This window comes from Mesocricetus auratus, unplaced genomic scaffold, assembly GCF_017639785.1.
Source record: "Mesocricetus auratus isolate SY011 unplaced genomic scaffold, BCM_Maur_2.0 Super-Scaffold_100004, whole genome shotgun sequence".
In the NCBI taxonomy this organism is placed as follows: Eukaryota; Metazoa; Chordata; class Mammalia; order Rodentia; family Cricetidae; genus Mesocricetus; species Mesocricetus auratus.
In genome coordinates this window covers 114,752,124-114,765,116 of record NW_024429189.1, presented here as the reverse complement: position 1 = coordinate 114,765,116, position 12,993 = coordinate 114,752,124, and the positions used below count along the sequence as shown (strand labels likewise).

The 12,993-nt window shown below is 43.3% G+C and overlaps 1 long non-coding RNA gene across 1 annotated transcript in view; it reads left to right on the top strand.

Moving 5' to 3' along the window:
* LOC121140555 overlaps nucleotides 1-9,834 on the top strand; it is a 55,171-nt gene extending 45,337 nt beyond the window's left edge. Inside the window, exons 3-5 of the long non-coding RNA XR_005877467.1 lie at nucleotides 202-277; nucleotides 6,991-7,041; nucleotides 9,579-9,834. This is a non-coding gene — a long non-coding RNA (uncharacterized LOC121140555). The remainder of the gene's footprint in view (nucleotides 1-201; nucleotides 278-6,990; nucleotides 7,042-9,578) is intronic.
* Nucleotides 9,835-12,993: the final 3,159 nt, after the last annotated feature.

Below are 12,993 nucleotides of genomic sequence, written 5' to 3'. Positions count from 1 at the left end.
ATGTAAACTATGATGAAAATGTGTAAGGTGGTATGGAGGACTTAGCTGGAGAGGAAGAGCCTACTGCAAACCAGGATGTGTGTGTGTGTGTGTGTGTGTGTGTGTGTGTGTGTCTGTTGTGTGTGTGTGTTTAGGCAATAGACACATTTTCCCTATATTATTTTCCTTTTTGTTCACTCTTGCTTTTGATTTGCTTCTCAGTTTTCAGGTGTCTTTGATGCTACCTGGAAGGGCCTCATGCTGCCACTGGGACAGGAATAGGTGGCCATCAATCCAGGTAGCTCTGCTTACTAAGTGCATGCCTTTTGTGTGGCACCTCCAACAATGTGCTCAGTTGGGTTTGCTGCCTCACACATCTTGGACAGTTGAAAGTGTGGAGATGCCAGCAGAGGGCAGTGTGTGGGAAATGTCTCATCACCTGCTGCATGCAAGAATGCATCTGTTCTCTGCACTTGCTGGACCAGATACTCTGTGTGAAGGCAAGGTTCCCCATGGTTCATCTGGCCTCGGAGCCAGCCTTCTAGACTGTGATGTCAGAAGAGCTCTTAGGGGAAAGAATCTGAAAATTTGAGTTCTTTCTTCCTTAGTGAAGTCTCAGATGCCTCCATTTCCAAAACTCTCCTGCGTCAAAGCAGTACATTTTAGAGTGACACAGTTGGGATCCATTGGCCTGTCTACTTTAAAGTTTAGGAAGTTTCATACATCAGGAATCCCTGGGTATCTGGGGAGGATTTGTGTGAGAGATTTGTAAGCAGAGCAGTTCATGGTATGTTGTCCCTGTCTTACTACGTCACTCTCCCAGTCCTGAAAGTAGCTCTGTCCTCTGAGTCAACTGTATCCTGTTTTGGAGGGATCCTTTGAACCCTCATGTCTCTCCCTAGCAATTTAGACAAGAAAGAAGATGGCAGCTTGTAGCTTCTCTTTGTCCATTTTCTGCTGCTATCACAGCATTCCCGAGCCTCGGCAGATTGTAGAGCACAGACTTATTTCCTTATGACTTCAGAGGCTGAGAAGTCCAAGAACATGGTCCTAACATTTTGTACTCAGTCATTTTACTGTGGAAAGTGGGGGTGGGGTGAGCAAGAGAGGGATGCTGTGATTTGTGCAAGTGTCTGCCAACACCTCTGCTGAAGACTTGAGCCCCAGAATGACCTTGTTGAGTTCCAGCCTTGTAAAAAGAACTTATGTCATTTGATGCATGCCTTGAAAGGGACCTTGAGACCTACGCCTCTTCCTTTAGGTACACTGCTTGTGTTGCCATGCACTTTCACTGTGGTGTACTCCTCACCAAAGGCCCAAAAGTCAATGGGGGCAAATTGAGCATGGACAGAAAATTCCAAAAGAAATTCTTCATAAGCTTGAACACTTGCTCCCCAGCTGGTGGTGCTCTTTGGGAGAGTTTGGAACTTTTCTGGATGTAAGTCCAAGATGACAAATGTAGGCCCATAGAGGCAGATTTGAGGTTCTTAGTGTCACCCTGTTTGGGACTAAACTATTTGCTTCTTGGCCAGCATCATGTAAGAAGCAGATGCCCACTGCTGCCTACGCTGCCAAATTCATGTAGCTGCCTACCACCATACCTACCCTGGCGTCATGATGGTTTATAGCCAACACACTGAGCCATAATAAACCTTTCTTCAAGTTGTTTTTCTAAACATTCTGTCACAGCAGTACAGAATGTAGCTAATACACCTCCCAACATGACAAATGTTGCATTGGAGATTAACAGGCAGTGGAGGTGTAGCCTATCCCTAAGAGCAGTTATTTAGGAGTGTGCCATACTGCTTGGGAGGGTTAACACAGCACACACCCTAGTGGAGGCTCCAGTGCAATACTTCAGTCTTTTGGAATGAAGACATTATGTCACTCAACCATGTTGTTATTGCAGCAATGTTTTACTACTGATATAAGTGCTGTTCAGAACCGCTATCAGAAAAAAAAACACATGATGCTTCAAAGCAAATGTGTGTCTGCTGCAGTCACTCTTACTTCACTGTCCCTTCTCCAAACACTTGCTAAATTGTAGAACCTCACTGCTTAGGAAACTCCAGGCACAGACCATGGGCTTTGCAGGACCAAGCTGGTTGGGCAAGAGCTGTTTGTCCTAGGACCTGGGAGATCCTCTATGTACACATGTTTTCAGGCTGGTGTGTTTCATTTTTCTCAAAATCTGTTGCCTTGGCACAAGGTTTCTGGGTTGGGAAATGGTGCAGAGCTGAGCAGAATAAACATTTTACATCCCTAATTCCTGCCCACTCTAAAACCATCTGTAACCCCACAGCTGGAGACTAGGGAAAAGTTTTCTCAATCCCCCTTAGACAGAAAAAGAAAACAGAGAGAAAAGACAAAAAGTCTTCCTCACACCCAAACACAACTTTCCAGGGATTTCCTGGGGCGCAGGGCAGGATGTCAACATCACAGGAAGACATGCTGTATGTGCTGCTGTCAACTGAGTCCTGCCTGCCCTCAGCTTCCTCTCACCTCCAGAGCTGCAAGCCCTTCTAATCCTTTCCCCAGTCTTCCAGCCTTCCTACCTAATGAATGCTTCCCACTCTGAAAGGATTTCCTGACCTGGAACATTCCCTTGACCTTTGTTTTCATACACAAGCATTTTCTTAAAAGACCTCTGTCCCCTTTCCTTAGGAATACTAAACACTGTGTTTTAAGAGAACTTGTATTAAAAACAACTGCAATTAGTCTCCTTGGGGCTGTTTGGTCCCTGTTCTTGGTTTCCATTGGACAGGGTTGAGCATCTTTGTAGAAATGCTGGCCAGAGTCTGCATGGACATGACAGCTAGAACACATGGGGATGGGGTCAATGAGGAACTGTTAGCTCCACACGCAGAGGCAGGCTTCATCCTAGAGGGAGGACCTAAGGTGAGGCAGCTCTTTGAGTATCCAGGTTTCTGAGGAGGCTGATGGGCCCACATCCCATCTAACCATTTGGCCCTATCACACATGTGGAGTTGTCTGGAGCCTTGTCACCTCATTACACTGACAACTCTGTAGGTGCTCAGATATGAGGGACCAGATTGCTCAAGCCTCCTGAGATCAGGTGCCCTGATTCAGCTAAAGAACTCAAATGTCTGCAGTTATGGATGGACCCTGGAGAAACGGGATCAGGGCTTACAATAAAGAGGAATGAGCTTCAAGAACTGCATGTTCTTTGCATGTTTTATGAAGCCTCATAGGGTGTCTTACATCAGATGTCATGGCCCCCTCTCATTGTGGAAAATCCTTGGTTTGTGGGCTGAAATGTGTTCCTAACATTCATATAAAAGACATGATAAAGTTAAAATGAGATAATATATATGAGCCCTAATTCAGTGCAACCAACATCCTAGTAAAAAATAATGAGAGGACTGCTGAGATGGTTCAGTGGGTAAAATGGAGGAGAGAATGGCTCCACGATATTGACTTCTGACCTCCACATGCATGCTGTACCATGTGCATAGCCCATCATGAACACACACAATGAAAATATGAATGATGATGATGACAATGTTTTTTAAAGCAGTTAGAACACAGACACACAGAGCACAGACACAAGGAGAAGAAGGATGTCTATAAACCAAGAAGAGAAGGCTCACGAGGGAACAATCCTTCTGGCACCTTGAACTTGGACTTCAAGCCTCCAGAACTGAAGATGATAGATTTCTATTATTAAGTCACTTGATCTGTGGGTTCTTTATTTTGAAGTCCAATCATATCAGTGCCTACATGTACAGGTAGCCATTTGAAAGTCTTTCGTTCTCTATAGCATATAACTTGTTGCTAGCTTGTGACTTACCCTTAGGAAGCATGTGTGGTTGACCACAGTAACAGTAAGGATTCAATCTTTGCACATTACGTTAAACTCCCAGGTACAGAACAACCCACCTTGAAGGAAGAGCAGAAACTAAGAGGTAGTCTGTGTCCCCGTCATTCCTGATTAGATCTCCTGTGTGTTCTGGCCCACTGCCTCCTGCTCATGAGGCTTCATAGATGAGCCAATATGGTTCTGATCATAATTATAAAATGAGACAATAAAGGTGACATTCTCAGAAGGCTCTTGCTAGACTTTGCATAACATAATTTAAATCAAGAATTTAGTATAGTTCCTAGCACAGAACACAGATGCAAGATGTGTTGGGTATTGTACACATTTTATCAAAAAAATAATTGTGATGGTAAGCAAAATGAAACAATCATTGTAGAAATTTGCCTTGGCATACCACAGAATCAAATGCATTTAGAGAGATTAACCTATTTGCAAGAAGGCTTTGCAATTTGTTTGTGAAATTTTCCTAAACAAGTTTGTTTTCAAAGACCTGGCTCTGTTTTTGCTTTTCAGCCCCACAGATGTATTTTTGTACCTTGTTTTAAAGTGACAATTATTATTAGGAAATACAAAGCAAGTAGTCAAAAGAAGAAGGATTTGAAAAACCATTCAACATGCCTTGCAATATTTATATATTTCTTATATATACCCCTGGCTCAGTGGGTAAAGTCACTTGCTGCCAAACCTGAGTTCAATCCTAGAACCTGCATGGTAGGAGGAGAGAATCAATTCCCACAGGTTGTCCTTTGACCTCCATGTACCCACACTGATCAATAAGCAAATGGAATGAAGAAAAAAATCTTTTAAAATATGCTATTCATTTTTCATATTTGCTCATAAACAAGTTAAAAAGCAGTACCCCCCACTTCATGTTGGCTCTCTATTTCTTACTTCTGGTGCTGGCAACCCTTTCATTCCAGCTAATTCTACTGCAGCATCTGAATTCCTTGAATTTCTTCTAATGGTTTTCTTCATGAGCATGAGTATAGCACTCTGATACTTAATTAGAACTGCAATGCTGAAAGGGTGAGGCTGGCATTTAGTTCACTGCACACAACAGGCTTTTGTCTGTGGCACACAGACTGGGTTGCAGGCTGCAGGAAGGGAAAGGCAGCATCCTCCATCCTCTTTCGTTAGAGGTCCTAGAGTCAGGCTGTCATAGAAGAGTTACGGTAAGTAACTCTTTGGCTTTCCCTCAGTGTTTCACACTGTCTGGATTTCAAGGGTCTAAGGCTAAGGGAATGATACAGATGTCCTGTTTAATGATGAGCACTCAATTGTCACTTCTACTTGGCACTTTGAGTAGTTATGAGTCTGCTTTAACCATGGCCTGCTGCAGAAAGCATCTTTGACAAAGACAGAGTGTAGCACCAATCTGTAGGCATAAACATAAATATTTAAAAGGCAGTTTTAAATTTGTTTAGCAAAACAGCAGTAGTGGTTCCCCCACCCCTACTGCCTAGATCTTATATCCTTCCCAGGCATGGGGGTTTGACCCAGTTCACAGCACTAAGCATGAATTGTCCTCTGTGGAGTAGGTCTCAAATCTGGTAAAAAGCATCTGGTTACCTCACCAATATCCCTGCTTAAACTTTTCAAATGCTAGCATCCCCTCCTGTACTTCCATATCACATGTCCCCCCTTTTCTCACACCCTCTCAAGGTCTCCTTCTAGTTCCCTACCTCTACAGATACTTAGCTAAAAGCACAAACTTAAAACCTAGATGGTAGAATCCATACACGACAGAGATTATGTGGTGTTTGCCTTCCTGTGTATTCCATGTGTGTGTGGGAGCCCAAGGATGTCAGAAGAGGGTTTCAGGTATTCAGATCCCCTGGGGCTGGAGTTTCAGGCAGTTGTGAGCTGCCCAACATGGGTGCTGAGATCTGTTCTCTGGAAGGGCAGCACATATTCTTAACCACTGGTGCATCTGTCCAGCCTTACAGTAGCTTCTTGAGAAAGAGAAAGGAAGGAAAATTTCAAAGATTTTTCAGATATGAAAATATAATCTTTCCTCATCCTTACTTGATTGGTTGATTGCATGATGTACATTCATACACCCAAAGCAGTTCCCTAATGAAACAGTACTGAGGGTGGGCCTTTGGGAAGTGATTCAGACACTGTTCCCTCCATCTTAATGAATGAGATTCATGCCCTGACATGAGGGAGTCTGTTCATCTCTTCTGTGTTGTGCAGATGCAGAAGGAGAGGGTTGTGGTGAAGCAGCATGGAAGCTGTCACCAGGTATCTTGATCTTTGGGTCTTGATCTTGGGCTCGCAGACTTCAGAATATGGGTAAAGTTTTACTGTTGTTTATAAATTGCCAAGTCTAAGTCATTTTGTTATAGAAGTACAAATCAAATAAGAGAATGAAGCATAGAATCCTGGTTTAGAAACTACTGGGTTTTGAAATTGTGAACACAATGGTTATGTTTCGTTGCTGTGGCTATAGACAACTCTGATACCACATGAGTTGTGGTCTTTGATATCAAACGTTTTTTGTTTCCCTCTAGAACAGGAAACTTCATGTTTGGTCTGGGTCTATTTTCATCCAGTTTGCAGGACTTTTGGAGGGATCCCTCATCCTGTAAATTCCTATCCTGCTAGTTGTCTCTCAGCAAGATTAGCAGAATACATTGTGCAAGGGCATAAATTATATAGCAGCTGGTGAATTACACAGCAGCCAGCTGGTTCTCTGACATTGGTAGGTTGCTTTCCCTTCCCCAGTGGAGACTTCTGGGGCTTGGGGGAAGTTGAGTCACTTCCTGGTGCAAATCACAAACTGTCAAATGCGGTGTGCTTTGTAAGTGAATTTTCCACATATCTAAAGTAACAATGGTTTAGCCAGAACTCTAGGAGCATCTGGAATTCACTGATATAAATTGTATGACTTAAAGTAAAATGTTCCAGCCCATTTGTACTACTGAATGATGGATTGGCTACTTGGCATTTGACTCTGCTCCTCCAGGTCAGCTCTCTGGCTGGATCTATGTGACCCAAGAGTAAGCAGAGGACCATTGGAAAACGAGGCTGATGGAAAGGACCCTGTTAGGGTGGCATTTTGCATTCATCAGCTCTAGCAACTGAGCTTCATCACCAACAGAATTCCCTTAATTAAGTCTAGTCCACCCAGCCTCTGTCAAACTGATGATGTGATCTCTTCCCTACAGAAAATTTCAGTGTTTCACAGATTGATAATGACACTACTAATAACGTGGGAGGTAAGTGTAACGTGGGAGGTAAGATGCTGGGTTTTTCAATTCTGCATTTATACTTCTGAACCACAACGCAAGTATAATAATCCCTGGTAACAAGGAATGAACAGGAACCATGAACGTTACAGAGAGCTTGTGTAGGATGGTAGCAATTTACTTCATATCTTGGTTTGTGTGTGTGTGTGCGCGTGTGCACACTAAGTGCTCTAAAACCACACATTTTCAGCATTTGCTACTGGCCAATGCCTCTGTTTGGTCCACATAAGAAAGTACATACACAGTGATAGCTGGGAAAACATTACAGCAACTCGTGATGTAGTTGTGAATTGAGGGTGAAGGCAGAGCCTTTTTGCGAGATTGGCTACTCTATCCCATTCAGAGAGACATTACAGATGGACACTGATACCAGGAAGTACATCCCTCTCCCAAGTGTGTAAGTCTGTTATGTTTGTTCTCTGGCCTCAGTTGGGCAGCTGGTCTGTACCTAAAGTGAGGTGTCGTAATGCTAGTCTATTATACTCATGGGCTCTTTGAGACTCAAATTAGAAAGATGAGAGCAGCTACCAAAGCCTGAGCAGCCTTTTAAAAAATTTTACTATTATTATTATTATTATCCTATAACCCACGATCCTTCAGCATCCTGTGTGAACCTGAGGAATATCTGACCACACGGTAGATATACACAGAGGTAGTGGGGTGGCTTCCTGCCTACACACATGGTACATTTGCTGACAGTGACCTGAGTTCCCCTGGATTCATACTGGGTCACTTGACTCCAGGTGAGGTGAGAAAGAGCATCTCTTACAGCTGGAATGGAAATGGGAGCTTCTTCCTGATGGGTGGGTGTGGTGACTCAGCACTCTGGCCAGGAGGGAAAGCAGAGTCTGGAGGAAACCAGCAGGGCTGCACCCTTCTCTGTTAAGCCTTATATAGTTTAACAGATTTGTTTCTGTATCTATTGTGCCTGTGTTTTCAGAGTCAACATCAGCATCCAGGGTCTTTTTAATAACGAGTGACATGACAGGGCAATGTTGTTACTAGGAAAGGTGAGCTATTGAAAACAGAGCAGGCAAATGTCTGGAATAGGCCCTCTGAGGCAGAACTCTAATTTTCTGAATTGTTCCTGTTATGAATAGCAAGTACAGGGTGACATCATCAGGACAGCATGCCCTGGGCATGTTGATACACAATCCTCATTTTTTCTTTCTATTCTTTTAATTAAAAATGTTCTTGTTTCTTTTTTTCAATACATTCCAATTATGGTTTCTCCTCCATCTCCTCCCAGATCCTCTCTACCTCCTCCTCCCATTCAAATTCACACCTTTTCTTTTTCTCATTAGAAAATCAACAGGCAGCCAAAAATTAATAATAAAATAAAATAAGATAACAAAACAAAACAAACCAGATTAGGACAAAGCAAACCAATAAACCAAAGATAAAGAGCCAAAGAAAAACCACAAGAAACACAAATAGACAAGTGTGCAGAGACACACACATTCATACATACAGAAATCTCATAAAAACTGGAAACACAATACATACACAAAAGACCTGTAATATAAAAACAAAAAAATACCTGACTAAACATCACGACACAAAGAAGTTTATTTTATGTTGACCATCTACTACTGGTCCAGTGAGACTCTCTTGGATTAAACCAATTTTTCCTTTGTGAGAAATTATCAATTGGAGTAGCTATGGGTTAGGGGTGAGTGCTTGTGTTCACTTTCCCTCTTAGTGCTGGAGTCCCATCTGGCTTAGACTTGTGCAGTACCTGTGACTGCTGTCATAGACTGTGAGTTCATATGTGTGTCAGTCCTAGTATGTTTAAAAGGCCTTGTTTCTTTGGTGGCTTCCATTGCCCTGGTTCTCACAATATCTCTGCCCCCTCTTGTACAGGGTTCCCTGAGTTCTGAGGGGAGGGCACAGTCCCGGCTTTTGCTAGCACTAGATAGACTTGGATGGTAATGAGATCTCCTGTATATTGAGCATTGGAAGACCCTTAACTTTCTAAATGTTACAGATTATAGCCTTTACTTAAAGATGAAAAAATATAGCTTAGTGGGGCAAAATATTGATAAATGGAATATCATTAAAAAGCTATTGTCAGGGGCTTGGACTGAAATCTGGGGTCTGGTCCTGGAGTCATTGTTACTGTGTCATTTTGTGTTGAGATAACTTAAATTACTTCCTTCCAAGAGCACTTGTGTATACCCCTATGTGAGTTCCATATTGTACTGGATTGAGAACAACTCTACTCCCTTAATTCATGGAACCATGGATTGATCACCTTACAATGTGACTAAATAAGACCACATTCTCAGAGTCACTGATGATGTAAGTAGTTAAATGAAGATGAAGGGATAACAGAGAAGGATAGACCTTAATACAACAGAACTGCTGTTCTTATAAGAGGGAAAGAGACAAACATGTGGGAAACACCTCTCTCTCTCCTCTCTCTCTCCTTCTCTCCATCCCTCCCTCCTTCCCTCCCTCCCTTCTTCCCTCCCTCCCTCCCTCTCCCTCCTCTCTCTCACACACAGAATGCTCTGAAGATGGAGGCAGACAGCAGAATGATGCTGCCATAAGCTAAGAGATAACCAAGAGCTAAAAGAATCAAGAAAACAATGCAAGAAGTGGACCCAGTGAGCCATTTGGAGACTCCAGCTTGACTCCAAGCTTCTCAGGAGAGTATGTTCCCATGGACACCTGTTAAGAGAAGCTTTTTCTTTGAGAGGAGCCTTCTCGCCCGCCTGGTTTCAGATCCGCATCAGTCCCAAATAAACACACAGGAAGCTATATTCATTATGAAGCTGTTGGCCTTGTTTGTCTCTTACTGGCTAGCTCTGCTTTAAGTAATTACCCCATAATTGTTAATCTAAGTATGTCTCTTACCGGAGAATAGTTCCAGGCTTCCTACCCCCAATGGCGTTACATGTTGACTCTCTTGTGTTTCCCCTTCCCAGAATCCTCCTCGACTCCTAGTCCCTCCTATCTAGGTTTTCTATTGGCCAGACAGTACTTTATTGACAAATGCACAGGCAAATAACAGGACTTCCCCAACAGACACCTTAAGTTTTTGACTTCTGGTCTCCAGAGATATAAAAAATAAGTTTGGGGGAACTTAAAGCCATCCACATTTATGAGAATTTGTGATAATAACCTTAGGAAACTGCCGCACATCCTGCGCAGCCTGTATCCGAGAATGTGGCGAGGTGTTTGGGATTGATGACACAGAGACCAGTCGGTTGCGTTAAGAAAACTTTATGCTCCCCAAATCAGCTTAGGAGAACTTCCCAAGAAAAACGCTTCCCTTCAGAAAAATTTTTGCCATCCATACACGCACAAATCTCCAACAGACCTCTCATACACCTTCCCTCTTTCCTCCTGGCTGGTGGTTAAATCTCTGGCACCAGAATCAGAAAACAGCAGGGAGCAGAAAAAAGTAGCTAGATCAAAAAGTAGTAGATCAAAGTCAGGGTGTTTCAGAGCCCCTATCAAGCCCTTATCAGGAATTTATGGCACTGAATTGTTTTCAGTAAACATGTTTTCAGTAAACATTGTCTTGCAGCTGCCTGCTCCCAGGCTGATGGAGGAGTGGGTTTCTGGCCAGGGTCTGTGATCCCCACAGGAAACTGATATACATTTGGAAGCAGCCTTGTCCAAATGCTGGCCTATTGGGTTATATCAGATGTAAAAACAAACATCAAATCCTTCAACACTTTGTGTCTGGTGCAGCCTGGAGTAGCTGTTGTGAGTGGTTGCTGATCCCTCACTTCCCTTCCTACCCAACTGTGAAGACATCAGTAAGTCACTCATGGAAGCGCTCTACTACCGTAACTCCTGGGATCATTAGCTTGTAAAGAACAAATGTTCATTGGCTCACAGTTTTGGAGGCATTAGCTCCTGGACAGGTGGCTTTACTGGTTTTCACTAGGCAGAGCAGTATGGTGCTGGAACATGACAGGGCAAAACCAGTCACCTCACATCAGGAAGCAAAAGAGATGAGAAGAGAGAAATCAGTATCCTGCAACCCCCTTTTAGGGTATTCCTCAAAAACCTAAAGACATCTCCTGAGGTTCCATCTCTTTCTTAAAGATTTTACTACCCCTGCTGGGTATTGGTGGCACACACCTTTGATCCCAGCACTTGGGAGGCAGAAGCAGGAGGATCTCTATGAGTTTGAGATCAGCCTGGTCTACAGAACAAGTTCCAGGACAGGCTCCAAAGCAATACAGAGAAACCCTGTCTCTAAAAAACAAACAAACAAAAAACAAAAACAAAGAAAAGATTTTACCACCCCCTTAATAGTGTGAAGGTGAGGGCAGCTGTTATGGGCCATTAGACTCTATAACTAGCCTGGTTAATTTCAAGCTTCTCCATTATAAGGTTACCTGCTTTCCCTCTCTGTATTCTGATGTTTGGAAGTGGTTTATTAAGTCTGACTCACTTTCAAGGCATAGCAGGGAGTTAAGCTCACCTCTAAGAGGAGCACATGTCCATCTGAATTAGTTTGTGCTTTCCTCAACTTAGGATATGGAATGGGGATGAGTAGACCAGGCTTGTAAGAGTCACGTGGGAGGTTGATGTGCACACAAGGAGAGTGCTTAGATCAAGTAACTGTGGGGATTTTGGAAGAGATTTGTTTATTTAGAGCAGAGTTGCTCTAGTGTTATTTATTAGTATGGGCTCAGTCCCTTCAGAGCATCTCTCCCTCCCTCCCTCCCTCTCTCCCTCCCTCCCTCCCTCCCTCCCTCCCTCCCTCCCTCCCTCCCTCCCTCCCTCTCTCCTTCCCTCCCTTTCACCTCTCTTTCCTTCCTTTCTTCTTTGCATGTGGTGTGTGTGTGTGTGTGTGTGTGTGTGTGTGTGTGTGTGTGTGTTGTGCCCATGTGGTTGACACTGCGTGTCTTCCTATGCCACGCTCTTGTTGACCCTAGAATTACCTATTTAGGTAGACCAGTTGGCCAGTGAGCTTCAAGAAACCAACTGTCTCTCCTTCCCCATCATAAAAGTAACTGTACACACACACTGCTATTCTGAGCTTTTACATGGATGCTGGGAATCTGAACTTAGATCCCACGACCTATTCTGAGATTTTAGCCTCCTCCTCTTCCCTCACCTACATGAAGCTACAGTGACTCTTGGTATATGATTATTTACAGAATCTTCTCTAGATATTAAAGAGCTTGATATTAATGCTACCAGAGAGTATGAAAAACAAGCCTGTTTCAGGGACATCCTGGGGTTCCAGTAAATTGCCTGTGGAAGCTTATACTTCCCTAACAGCTTTGGCAGCTGGTGAGTCACTGATTTACTCAAAGGGCGGTGTTTTGTTCTTTTATTATGAGTTATGGAAGCCACTAGGTCTCAAAGCTGAATAAGTTGCCAAACTCTTCCAGGCTTAGTGTCAGAAGCATAGTATGTGGTCAGGGTATTCAAAGCTTTATACCATGGAATCGAAAGCCAGCGTGGACCTTTTGTGACAGCTAGTGTTCAGGATCTCTGGAGCCAGTAGTTAATACAATCATTAGGAACAGTTTATGTAAACTTACAACAAAATATATCATTAAAATACAGGCAATGTATGCACCAAATACTACTCTAATGTTCTATACTTTTCTGTATATGTGTGTGCTTGGTGTCTATGTTGATGGTGCCTTCCAGGTACTTTTCCCCCCACTCTGTGTTCAGTGACATCCTGCTGCTGGCCAGGAGCTAGCCTCAGTGGAGCATTTACACCCCAGGAAGGAGCAAACCTGACACATCAGTACTTTTCTTCATTCATTTACCACCAATACTGGCTCATCCCAGTGGCTGGGCCAGGATCTTTGTGAGTCTGGAACATTTCCCTAGAGATAATATATGGTCAGTCAGGCTCAGTCTGCAGGGTGTTACTGGGGAACCCTGAGCAACCAACCCACCCATGCTCAGCTGTGATTTCTGCTAACCTGTGTTTGG